Below are 13,016 nucleotides of genomic sequence, written 5' to 3' on the forward strand. Positions count from 1 at the left end.
AGGAGTCAGGTGACCTGGTAAGGGGGGGATGTGGGCGTGGCGAATTGTCCCAGTGTAACAGCTGATATTTGCTTTCATAGTCCTGGCTGTGATCCTGTGTTGCAGATTTCATCATTTTCAGCAGCACAGAGCTGCCAGCATGTTTAATGATTGACAAGATTAAAGACAAAACGTTGCTGTGATCAGTTCACGATAAATCTGATAAATAACTGCTTTAATATAAGTTTGGTCAAGTTGTTCTGGTGTGTATAACTGTGCTCCTCTTATAGAGAACAAGTGTGAGATGTTGATTCCTGCCAGCAGAAACCAGCACAGGCTGCTTCATGTGGACTGGAACTAATAACTGCTTTGATATTAGTTTGGGGGAGTTGTTCACAGTCTAAAGAGGCTTAGTAAATATCACTATGAATATAAGTTAGATGAGCCTGATCTATGAATATATTCATAGATTTTATTTAATTTACTCAAATAATTACTAAAAGGATATATCCTTTTAGTAATTATTTGAGTTTGATAAATTGAAATTAATGTCTAAAATTTTAACTTCTGTGTTTGTGTTAAATTAAGGTATTTATTTACATTTATTTCAGACAAAAAAATCAGTATTTGGTTCACAGAATACCTTTTTTGCATGTACTTAATATTTTTGTTTGAAATTGAATCTAAATATTTGAGAAATAGGTATCTATACTTATCAGTATCTTGTACAAAAATCATTAATTATTCAAATCAATATTTTTTATTGTCAGCAACTACAACTTAAAAGTGTAAGTAAAACACGATAACATAGAGTAATTGATTATTAGTGCGCGGCACACAAAACCTCAGAGGAAATTTTTCATTTCATCACAACAGCGGTGAACAGACACAAACTCACGGGGGAACCACCTGGAAAAGTTGCCAGTAAGTGGCCTGAGCGCAAACTGTTAATGTAACGTTAAGGCTGTTTTACTGAAACCTTCTCAAGAACTGACGTTAGTAGTTCTTAAGCCGTCTTCCCGTTGTCAGTATCTCTCAGATTGCCTTTTTTCTGTTGTTGTTGAGACTATTAAAAGAAATATAACTCTCGGTTAATACTTTGTCGTATTTGATTTGCAATGAGTATATTTTCCCTCAGTAATGCGCATGTTGGAGAATGTCTGTATATGTTGAGCCTTTTTTTCTGTTTATATCTTTTGTCATCACGGAACAACCAGTTCGGTGGAGACAACGGTGCTTTTACCTATCAGTACAAATAATAAAAAGGTTGTTCCATGTTATTTTGGATGAGCGAAATCAGATAGATAGATAGATAGATAGATAAGATAGATAAGATAGATAGATAGATATAGAGTATGTATATATCTATATGTATATATGTATGTATATTATTAAGTATATAATAATCCAAAGATCAGTCGGTCTGACACATTGAATAATGGACAAAAAGACAGTGTTATTGCACTGCCAATCTCCATGTTGCTTTAGACTTGCCCATCAATGTTGTGGATATATTTAGAAACATGACAGACATGAAAATGTCATCACTTCAGCATTACCATTCTGTAGTAGGTTTGACTGAAGGAAACTGAACTCAATTCAGGATTGACAAAGCTCCTCAGATGAGAAGCGAAACATCTTCTAGGAACTAAAGAAGTCTAGTTTCCTTCACTCAAACTACTAGGATTACCATGAACTGGATGAATGAAACCCTTCACCAGCTATTAAGGAAACATTAAGTAACTTTTTGTATCATGTTGTTTATCACTGCTGGACGGACGTCAGCTCGTTTAGCTCTTGAATGCTTTCAGTTTCTGAACAGTTGTTTGTCCACTGAAACGCTTACGTTCCAGTACTGCGCACGCGTGAAACGTAACACGATTCCACCTGCGTTATTTCTGTCTGCCGTTTACTTAATTTCCGGCTCTTAAACCGTCCCGGCAAAATGTTGAGGAAAAGCACCGAGTTTTTGAAATGGACCAACAATGAGGTGGAGTTGTTGCTGTGAGTAACACAAAAGTACAAAGTTGCAAAAGCGAGCGAGTACAAACTGATATTAATCTTTAATAGGGCCGTCAAAACTGAGAGCAAACAAAACAACTGCTGTGTAATGCCCTCCGCTATCTTAGTGTAATTGGTCACATGACTGCATCACATGACTAAAATGCGTCATTGTTTCCGAAAGCCCGTGGTTACACTGTCCACACTGCGACACAAAAACTGCATTTTCAAATATGTCCACTTTGGAGAACATTTTCAAAACGCTGCGTTTTCCTTGACCAAAAACGCCAAAATGGAGAGAAAAAAATGCGTTTTCAAACAAAAACGTTTTAGTGTGGACGTGGCCTGAGTGACAGGATGTGCAGTGCTTCCCAGCACTTCTTCCTTACTGTGATATACTATTGCACACCTAAGGAGCTTGGAAAGAAAAGCGTCTGGACTTCTTTAAGTTGCTTGAAGATGTTTCACCTTCATCCGAGAAGCTTCTTCAGTTCTAGGGTCAAATGGTGGCGAGTCCCAGATTTAAGCCCTGTGGGAGTGTCCCACCAAGAGGGTCCTGGACCCTCTTTTGATCCTCTACCTTATCACATGAGTCAAGGTGTGAAAACAGGTGTGGATCACAATAACAGGTTTCAGGTGAGCTCATTGTGAAACCTGGCCCCATCCTATCATGTGATATCCTGAGGTCAACAGGCCCAGGATGTGAGTGGGCGTTAAGTCTGGGAAGAGATCTTCCCATGAAGGTTAAAATAACAAAACAGACAAAGACTCAAACCTAAAGGGACCTTGATGATAAGATAGACTAGACTAAATCGCAAATATTACCAAAGAAATAAAAAATACAAAATAAACTCAAAATGCCGCATCACAGACCCAGCACCCTGACAACTATAATAGTTTGTATTTGGTAACAATTCTTTAAGATATGAATCTGCCTCTGCATCAGTAATCAATTGTACTCTAGTAGAAAAAAAGGAAGTGACTGTCAAACTATTGGACGGGTTGTTATTTAGACTGGTTCAGGCGTCCATGGTCTCCTCAGGATGAACTAAAATAACTTTGTTTTCCAGTTCTCTTGCAATGATCAGGTCAATAGTTTTATTTGCTCAGTTCTCTGGTTTATCACCAAATACCTGGAATAAAAGGAAACAAATTGATTTTCTGTTTAATGTTTGGAAGAAACTCAGAATTTACCAGAATTCAATGTGCATACAAACATCTGTTTGTTCAGTTTAGTTTTGTTGAGTTCAAGAACTTTTACTTGTTCTCCCGGAGAAGATGTTCTGTCTTCTGTTGCTCTTCTTAAAGTTTCTTCCTCATGTTCTTTTTGTTGCTGCATAATTCAGCTTTAACTCCACTCAAAGTCATTTTTCCAATATTATGAAGCTGATTCCGATGAACTTTATCAGTTCCTCACTTTCATGCCACTTCACATCTGTTTCATCTCTAATACCACATGCTATGACCATCTATAATACAACATGTCTGAAAGAAAGTCATCTGCAAGATATACTGTTATTTATTATAGCTGTATATATTTCTCCTGTATTGGCTTCCCTTCATTGGCTTCCTGTTAAATCCAGAATTCAAAATCCTGCCCCTCACATACAAGGTCTTAAATAATCAGGCCCCATCTTATCTTAATGACCTTGTAGTACCATATCACCCTATTAGAGCACTTCGTTCTCGCACTGCAGGCCTACTTGTTGTTCCTAGAGTATTTAAAAGTAGAATGGGAGGCAGAGCCTTCAGTTTTCAGGCCCCTCTTCTGTGGAACCAGCTTCCAGTTTGGATTCAGGAGACAGACACTATCTCTACTTTCAAGATTAGGCTTCAAACTTTCCTCTTTGCTAAAGCATATAGTTAGGGCTGGACCAGGTGACCCTGAATCCTCCCTTAGTTATGCTGCAATAGACGTAGGCTGCCGGGGGATTCCCATGATGCATTGAGTTTTTCCTTTCCAGTCACCTTTCTCACTCACTATGTGTTAACAGACCTCTCTGCATTGAATCATATCTGTTATTAACCTCTGTCTCTCTTCCACAGCATGTCTTTATCCTGTCTTCCTTCTCTCACCCCAACCAATCACAGCAGATGGCCCCGCCCCTCCCTGAGCCTGGTTCTGCTGGAGGTTTCTTCCTGTTAAAAGGGAGTTTTTCCTTCCCACTGTCACCAAAGTGCTGCTCATAGGGGGTCATATGATTGTTGGGTTTTTCTCTGTATCTATTATTGTGCGATCTACTGTACAATATGAAGCGCCTTGAGGCGACTGTTGTTGTGATTTGGCGCTATATAAATAAAATTGAATTGACTTGAAACTGTCAAGAGAGGATAAAGTAAAGTTCCACACAGGTTGCTGTACGTTTGTTAATGATTAAAAATGTGTCACGTGTTAATGTTCTATTCTCATACTTCAAAATAGTAATATGTATTATTTAAAAATATAATTCAGAGTGCTGACTAACAATTTACAGACATTTATAAACAGCTGCAAATCAATTAATGTGGCCCCCCTTCCCTGGTGAGGAAAGCTGGTCTGTAATTGGAGCCAGACTGGACACACTGGGGGAGGTGGTGGAAACATGCACACAAAAGACATTAAAAGCCACCATGAACAACTCTGAACATCCACTTTATAACATCTTTATGGAACAAAGAAAAAAACTAAGAGATACAGAAAATCATTTGCACCCACAGCCAGCAGGCTTTTCAGTTCTCATACAAATAGTAGACGAGCTTCACGTATGAATTTCCATCTGGGATCAATAAAGTTAGTCTTATTCTAATAATATTTAAAATTAAAGATGTTTGTCATCAAAGTAGAATTGTTCCATTAGCAAACATCTCTTCATGGTTAGGGCAGAACTTTGTGCCATCAGAAACTGAATTTGAATAAGTTGACTTTGAATTTCAACTTGAATAAAATCTTCCAAAACTGAATTTGAATTAGCCTAACTTGAAATCCAATCTATTTGTTTAAAAATAATTGTCACTAAATTGAAACTGAATTTTATATTTTTAAAGTGAATTAGTTTAATTTGAAATTGTATTACATCCGTCTTCAAATTTAGCTCTTGAATGCTTTCAGTTTCACTTCTCAAAATTCAATTTCAGTCAACATCCGGGTAATTGAGTGCCGTTTAATAGAGCTACGTTGTGCCTGTGGACCCAGTGTTACTGAGTGGACCCACAGCATCTTGAGCTAAGCCAGTAAAGGCAGTTACTGCTAAAAAAAAGAAAAAAGAAAAAAAGAAACAGATCCTTCCTGGAATCATTCTTGAAGCAGAGTTCATGCTTGTAACTGTCATTGTGCTATTAAAGTGAAAAGCCACAGCTAATGGTGTGGAGGCTGCAGAGCAGAAACCCACACAGCCCGTCTGCTGCAGGAGAGCTGTCAGCATTTTTTTTCTAATAACAACTGAGAACAGATTCATATCTGGTGTTGAACACTCGTATCAACATTCCACCCACGCAGAGCTGAACTGAGTCCAATTTTTGATGGGGATAAAAGCTGAAACATTTCAATTTCACCCAGAATACAGAGAAATTCTTTTTTTTAAAAATCATGTGTTGCCAATTATGTTTGTCAGAATAGTTTGAAGACTTCATCAGTCAAAGTGCTCTCAGTGTTCAGCTCTCAGATCCTTCAGTTCTACACTGGACACACTGACCTGACATTTTCTTCAACTTGCTAACATAACTAAACATACTGTTTTGTTTATTGGGCTGTCAAAGTTTGTGACACCTTTTTACAATCAAACTGAAGACACCTAGGTGTAGACAATGTGCAAACTCGATTTTAGTTTAGTTTATGTCATGGGCCGGGTGAGTCTCTCCATGTTTGGTTATGGCACCACCTGTGGGTGGTTTCCTCATCAGCACCTGACATCTGCACCTGTTTGATATACGATATTCTCATTTTTTCCAGGTCTCACAAGGAACATTCTCCCCTTGTTTACATTCTTGCAGAGCGGCATGCGAAGACGGATCCAGCTACGATCAGGGCGGTGAAGGAGTGGCCTGTCCTTGTTGCATCTTCAACATTTCCTTGATTTCACCAAGTTCTACCGCAGATTCATCCATTGCAGTCAGGTAGCCAAGCCCCTCACACACCTCACCTCCACCAAAGTGCCTTTCTGCTGGACACCTGAGGCTGACGCTACCTACACTAAACTAAAACACCTATTCACAACAGCTCTGGTTTTGATACACCCAGACACTTCCAACCGTTTGTCATTGAGGTAGATGCTTCTGACACAGGTGTAGGAGCAGTTCTCTCCCAGCACTCAGGCCCCCGGTCAAAACAGCAACCATGTGCTTTTTCCCCATCACCTTTCCCCTACTGAAAGCACCTGCAATATTAGTCAAACTCACTCTAGAAGAATGACTTGTTAGAAGGGGCAGAACAACATTTTACTGGACTGACCATCATAATTTACCTGCACTCTACTAAGAGACTCCGTGCTTGCCAGGCCCAGCGGTCTCTGTTTTTTTGCTATGTTCATGTTTTCTATCTCCTACTGTCTGGGGTCACAAAAACACTTAAACTTGATGCCCTATAACGCCAGTTTCCACTAGTCTTCCGTCTTCCTGCAGGATCGGGTACTTCACCTGGGACATTGAGGAGACCTTCCGCTGGCTCCTGGGAAACAAGGATCCAGGGACTGATCCGGCAAACCAGCGTTTCGTTCCTGCAAACGAGTTGAATGAATCAACTTACCTCCTTCCTCACAGCTAACAGCTCAGTGGACACTCGCGCTACATACAACTCGCTCACTGATGTAAGTAAAATAATCAGAAATTTGCTATTTCACTAAATTATTTAGATGAGAAAATATGTATTTGACATATTTGAGGATAATACTAATAAAATAAAATAAAATAAATGTTCCCTTTAGAAATCTTGGTTTGTTTGCTCTTTTTTGCTCTTTAAAATCATCTTAGCAGTAGGATTTACATGAAAACAGGAACAAATTAAGTTTGAGTGAAAACATTTTTTCATACATTTATACATTTTTTGCACTCTTTGGCCAACTGACTCAGTGACTCAAATGACTCAAAAAAACTGATTCATTTCGGTGGGTGACTCGTTCAAACTCGATTCAGTAAAAAGAATCGAATGTACCATGACTACCATGAGGTCAGCAGACAAATAATATCTCAGTGCTGATTGCCAATCTTTGTTATTTGTTTGAAATCTGTGAATCCTAACCAACATCAAACATTTTTAGTAAAAGAAATACAACTGCAGCTGTTTAAACCATAATTACTAGACATGAGTGTGCTCCCCTGAAAAAAAGGACTGAAAATATCTTAAAACTATCCTTGTAGTGGGCCACAGCAAAACAAGAAACATTTCAATGTTATCTTAAAAGTGCAACAGTAACGTTTGGGCCTCTCCCCCATCCATCATCCACACTTCTCTGCCTCAGTCTGCAACCTTTTACATCCTCAGCTCTGCTCCTGCAACCCAGTATTTCAGCTGCTATGCTCTGGATTTCACTTTTTTAGTTCTCCACAGTCTGGAGTGTTTGCCCAGTTCAACTACAGCTCCCACCCACAGGCATTAATCATTGTTTTACTTGACAACAGTCTCATATATATTTATCAATCACATCTAGCGTGCTCTGGCTCATTCATAGCAGCCTTCATATCAAAATGCAAGTAAATAATTTATGTTGCTTGGCAACCAGGTATGGTCGCCATTGCTATCTTGCATGAATTTTGTATGCATACAAGAGCCACACATCCTGCCCACACTTTACTTGACATAAAATACAGGAGGCTTGGTTTGAGAGACAACAAGACAAAGCCAGTAATCTGCCAGAGGATGGTGCACTCTCTCATTCCTGATTTACAGACAAGAATTATTCGGTTAAATGTAAAAATGGCTGGTGTTGCTACAGAATGACTGTATTTCATTGATGCTCAAAAGCAAAGTGCATGTGCCGTCAAATAAACTTTCTAGGAAGTCAAAATTGAAATGTGTGATTTTCCACCTTCTCCATTATATCAACCTTAAGAAATAAGGTATTATGTTGATATTGCCACAATATTGAGGATGAAAGCAAGCCCCTGACATCATTCTCTATATCAGTTAAAGCAAGGCTAACAATATTGCTGAATAGCAGTAATAAACCTGGTACTGAGTTGCAAAAACTGTAAGATACCAAACCGTATTGCAAGAAACAACTATTTACTCTCCAAATCAGTGAAATGAGTGCAAAAACTATGGTGATACTGATAATAATGAGCATTAATGCTGAAGTACTGTCTGGCTGCACCAGGGTGGGTTCAGGCATGTTCCTCAGACTGAGCGCAAAGTCCCAGCAGATTCATCTGCACAGGTCTAAGTTTTGGGTGGAGGAGTAAAGCCACGTTCTTTTCAAACAGTCTAGTGCACCTTTTTTGGTCAGTCTGTATATATAATAGAAACATATATCTATAAAATCACAACATCAGATTATTTTATTTGAAAATTTGAAGACATTTGATTAACCTACAATTTGCTGAAAACATTTCAATCAAAGCTGAAATTAGTAAGAGTTTTTAAGATATGTTGGGTTAGGAAATTTAATTATTTTAGCTTTTATTACTATAAAATAAAGACATAGACTTAAAGATTCTAAAACATAGTTACAAATGAGTTCATATTAATCATTAATACATTAATAGAAATGAGGAAGTGCTTGCTTATATAGACTATTTAATTGTTTCTTATGTGTATTGTTTGTGTAAGAATTTTAACACTAAGATGTAAATGTCCCAAAAACATTCATACTGAGTCTAAGTACCTGGAGAACAGAAAAGCCAGTAAACACAGCCTCTGTGTAGAGTTCTAAGAACAATATTGTGTTTTACAGTGTGAATAACGCTGCCCTGTAGATGGTGAAGAACAAGAAACTGTTCATCGTAAAGCAAAGCCCTGCACAGTTTTCAAATTTAGTTTTGTCTTTAAGGTTATATACCTCATAATTAGCATTTTAATGTTATCCCTTCCTGCACACAGTTATGTATTGTACAGTAGTTCTGGAAGTTGAATCTTACACTCTGATACTGACAGACATGAGACTACGAGCCCCTCTCAGGAATGTGGCCTGGTGGTTGTGATACCTACAAGACGGCAGGGCAATAAATGTTGCCCTGTTGTTGCCCCATCGCCTTATATGTCATCTCCATATAAGGAGATGTGCAGAAAGGTGCAAAAGAAAAAACGTGGGCCGATATCAGACTGAAGGCCTCCGTCAACTGTTTTGACCAATCATGTCAACATGTTTCTGTAATACATTTAAGAAAATGCACTTAAATAAAGTATATTTATCGTCCATTTCATAAAATGAACCCAGCAATAGCCAACTTAAACGTACTACCACCTGTAAATCTTGCATTTTGTTGACTCGTGTCATAATAACAGTAAAGTTGAAAGAGTATTTTTCCAATGTCAGGTAACTGAGTTACCTGACATTGGAATTTGTTTATGCAACACGGACAAAACAAAAACTAAATAAAATATACATTTAAAAGAAAAAGTGTGTCATTGAGATTTAACTTAAATTCATTTATATAGCACCAGTTGCATCAAGGCGCTTTATATTCTTTTTTTTTTTTTTTTTTTGCCTGTCCCGTTTGGCTCTTTTGCCATCAGAATTATTGTCTAAAGGCAAAGAAAGATGCCCAACGGATTTACTTTACCAAATTGACCATCCCAGCCTTGCCGTAATGGTCCATTTGATTCACCTTTTATTGTTTGTTTTATTTTCACTTGCTGAATACGGGACAGACTTGACTGGGGGAAAGAAGGGGAGAAAGAAAGAGGGAAAGAGAAACAGCTGAGAAGAGGGACAAGGGCAAAAAACCAAAAACCAACAGAATGGGCAGAAAAAAAAATAAAAATAAAAATAAAAATGCATCTATCGATCACCTGGATCACCTGTTGAGAAAGAAAAAAGAAAACAAGCAGAGGAGAACAAGAGTAATAGAATAAACAACATCACGATGATCTATGTGAATATGACAGTAAATACTAAATATTAAACATTATTGTGCAGCACGTAATATCGACAGCGCACAGCGTGCTTTGAGGTAGGAGCCAAAAAGGGTGTAGTTTGTGTGTGTGAGCACCCGTGTGTACACCTGTGAGCATGGACGCGCTTGTTTTTTTAAAAGGTTCCTTCATGTAATGATCTGCTAGAGGGTGTGGGGGGGCCACAGCCCCGTCCTCCAGGGCATGAAGCAGGTATGGAGGAGATCAAGACTCCAGACATCCAGAGGCCCTCAGAACACAAGAGACCAAGGAAGACCAACAGAGGGGCAGCCGCGCCACTATCCCAGAAAGAGCTGAGGAGAGTCCCAGATGAGGGGTCACTCAGCAGCCGCGGAGCAGAAGCCAGGGGGGGTTGCAGTGACGCGCCCGTGAGCTCCGCCGGCAGCCAGCTGCGCCAGAGTGACCGAGCCCCAGGCCGAGAGGCCGAGGGCACCCCACCTCCGAAGTGGCCCGAGCGAGCCCCAGGCTCCAGGCCCCGATAAGCGGCCGCCAAGGAGTGAGCCGGTGGGTACCTGGACGCCCACCCCCAGACACAAAGAACCACCAATGCACCGATGTCTGAGGGAGTCCGCCACTGGCAGGGGAAGTGGTGGTGGGGGGAGATAGGCCTCCAAACCTTGGAGGGCCTGAGATGTCCCCAGAGAGGTGGCGTCTGATACCCAACCTGACATATAGACACAGACATACAGGCACACACAGATACAAACATCCATTCCCACCCTCATGCTCTCATATGCAATTACTCAACACTCACCCAACGTGGAGACAAACATAAAGAGACGCTGTACACACAATCACACTCCCCAAGCGTACTCTACGAACCGGGTCTAGGTACCCTTGCCCCTGGAGGGGGGAACTGCACCCAGACCCAGGTGGTGTTACCCTTTTCCCTGCGGTGGGGAGAAGCAGACCGCCCCGACTCCGCAGCAGCAGGGAGGCCCCACACTCCAGACCCCAGTCGGACGGCCAACTCCTCCTCCTGGCCCCCCGCTCCAGCAGGCCGCAGAGAACGGGGGTGAGAGAAGACTCCAAACCTCCCTCCACCCGCTCATTGTAGTGTTGATGCATGTGTGTTCTAAGGTGCATTTAAAACCCAGGAGGGCGTGGAGCTACCTGCCAGAGAGCAGCAGGTAAGCGCATAGCCCCTCCTGATAGCCCTCAATGTCTACGTGTATTTAAAATTGAGAGGTGGGCAACGACGCCAGGGGTGAGGTGTACACCCTGATGGTCTTTTGGAGTCCGTGTAGCGTGCCCACCCCCAAGATCCTATATGTATGTGTTATGAGAGTGTGAGTAATGTGAATGTCTAAGTTGTTGGATAAAATTGAGGCACAGGCAGCCAGAAGGGGACAGAGGGGGGGGTAGCCTCCTCTGCACCCTGGTGACACACCCCTACTCCAAGGCCCTGCATGTGTGGGTGGTTGTGGTGGAGCGGGAAGAGGGAGGCAGCTGGAGATGGGGAGGGAAGGAAGGGAGGGGCAAGTGACCCCTCCCTGGGGCCAGCTCCCCCGCTGACCCCAGTAGGCACCCCCATACTCCGCGACCCGCCAGGGAAAGGGGGCCCAGGCCCATCCAGACCGGGGCCCAGTGCAGCAACGCCGCCCGGCCCCACAGAGCCCGGGACAGTCCACCCAACCCCACCACAGAGAAAACTGCACCCACCCCACCATCCACTCATCTTCCAGACTACATAAGACAATAGACGCCCAGGCTGAGATCGTCCTCCACCTCTCCTGTATCTCCCCCTCCTGCAGAGAGAGTTCCTGAAGAGAGGAGAGCTCCTGCAAGGTGTAACAGCCTCCCTCACCAGTTGAAGAGGCCCCCAGGTGGCTCGACGCACCGGCGGCACCCTGCGCCAGGGCTGGGCCCCCATGCACCCACCCGCCCACAACCCGGCAACACACCAACCAGGACCCAAGCCCCCGAGGCCCGGCCAGGGCCCCAGCCCAGAGACGGAGCGCCCCCAGAACCTCATGCCCATCCCGGACCCACCCAGGGGCAGCCAGGCTACCAGGTCAGTAACCCACGTCCGTCAGCACAGACCCTCCCCTAGCCCCGCTGCACGCAGCCACGAGGAAACCGTCACCTGAGAGCCAACAGAGCCCCTAGGCGCTTTATATTCTAAGGTGTATGATGGTTCCCTGTGTTGCGGTTGTTTCTCTCTTCTTTCTCTCTCCCTCGCTCTTCTCTGCCAAGGCAGAACTCCGTGCTCTGGCCGATGCACTGTCTTTTCTTCTATATAGATCTTCCTGGACCCGTCCGTGTTTTCATCCCTGGAGTGTGATCGTGAGCTTGAGTGTTTTCCGAGTGGAGTGTGACGGAGAGAAGTGTAGCGTGTGTGGCTGAATGAGAGTGTGGTTTTCACGTCCCTGGATTCCCCGGAGCTCCTTTTCCTTTCCACATTTGTATATCACACCTGGTGATATTATAAATCAACTGTTCATTCTCAACGTCAACAGAGACCTGCGCTTGAGTCCACTCATCCATTGTGTCACAAACACTCTACTATAATACAAAGAAAACAGAGAACAAAACAGTAGAGATAGTGTCTGTCTCCTGAATCCAAACTGGAAGCTGGTTCCACAGAAGAGGGGCCTGAAAACTGAAGGCTCTGCCTCCCACTTTTAAATACTCTAGGAACAACAAGTAGGCCTGCAGTGCGAGAGCGAGGTGCTCTAATAGGGTGATATGGTACTACAAGGTCATTAAGATAAGATGGGGCCTGATTTTTGTCAACAAACATTTCTGCCCATTAAGCTTTTCCTATGTGAGCTGTTTCTCAGGTAATGAACTCAGAGAATCATTCTTTAAGCAGAGCTCATGCTTGTATTTGTCATTGTGTTATTAAAGTGAAAAGGCAAAGTTAATAGTGTGTAGGCCTGTCTGATGCTTCACTCACATCTGATATTTTGTGTCACAGAGGTAGTTGTGACAGTAGTTCATTTTTTAGCGAGCTCATTGCTTTTACCCATTAGATGTTTCGTGCGTAACA

The sequence above is a fragment of the Perissodus microlepis genome, chromosome 18 (assembly GCF_051167445.1).
Source record: "Perissodus microlepis isolate ML-2025 ecotype Zambia chromosome 18, ASM5116744v1, whole genome shotgun sequence".
NCBI classification, from domain to species: domain Eukaryota; kingdom Metazoa; phylum Chordata; class Actinopteri; order Cichliformes; family Cichlidae; genus Perissodus; species Perissodus microlepis.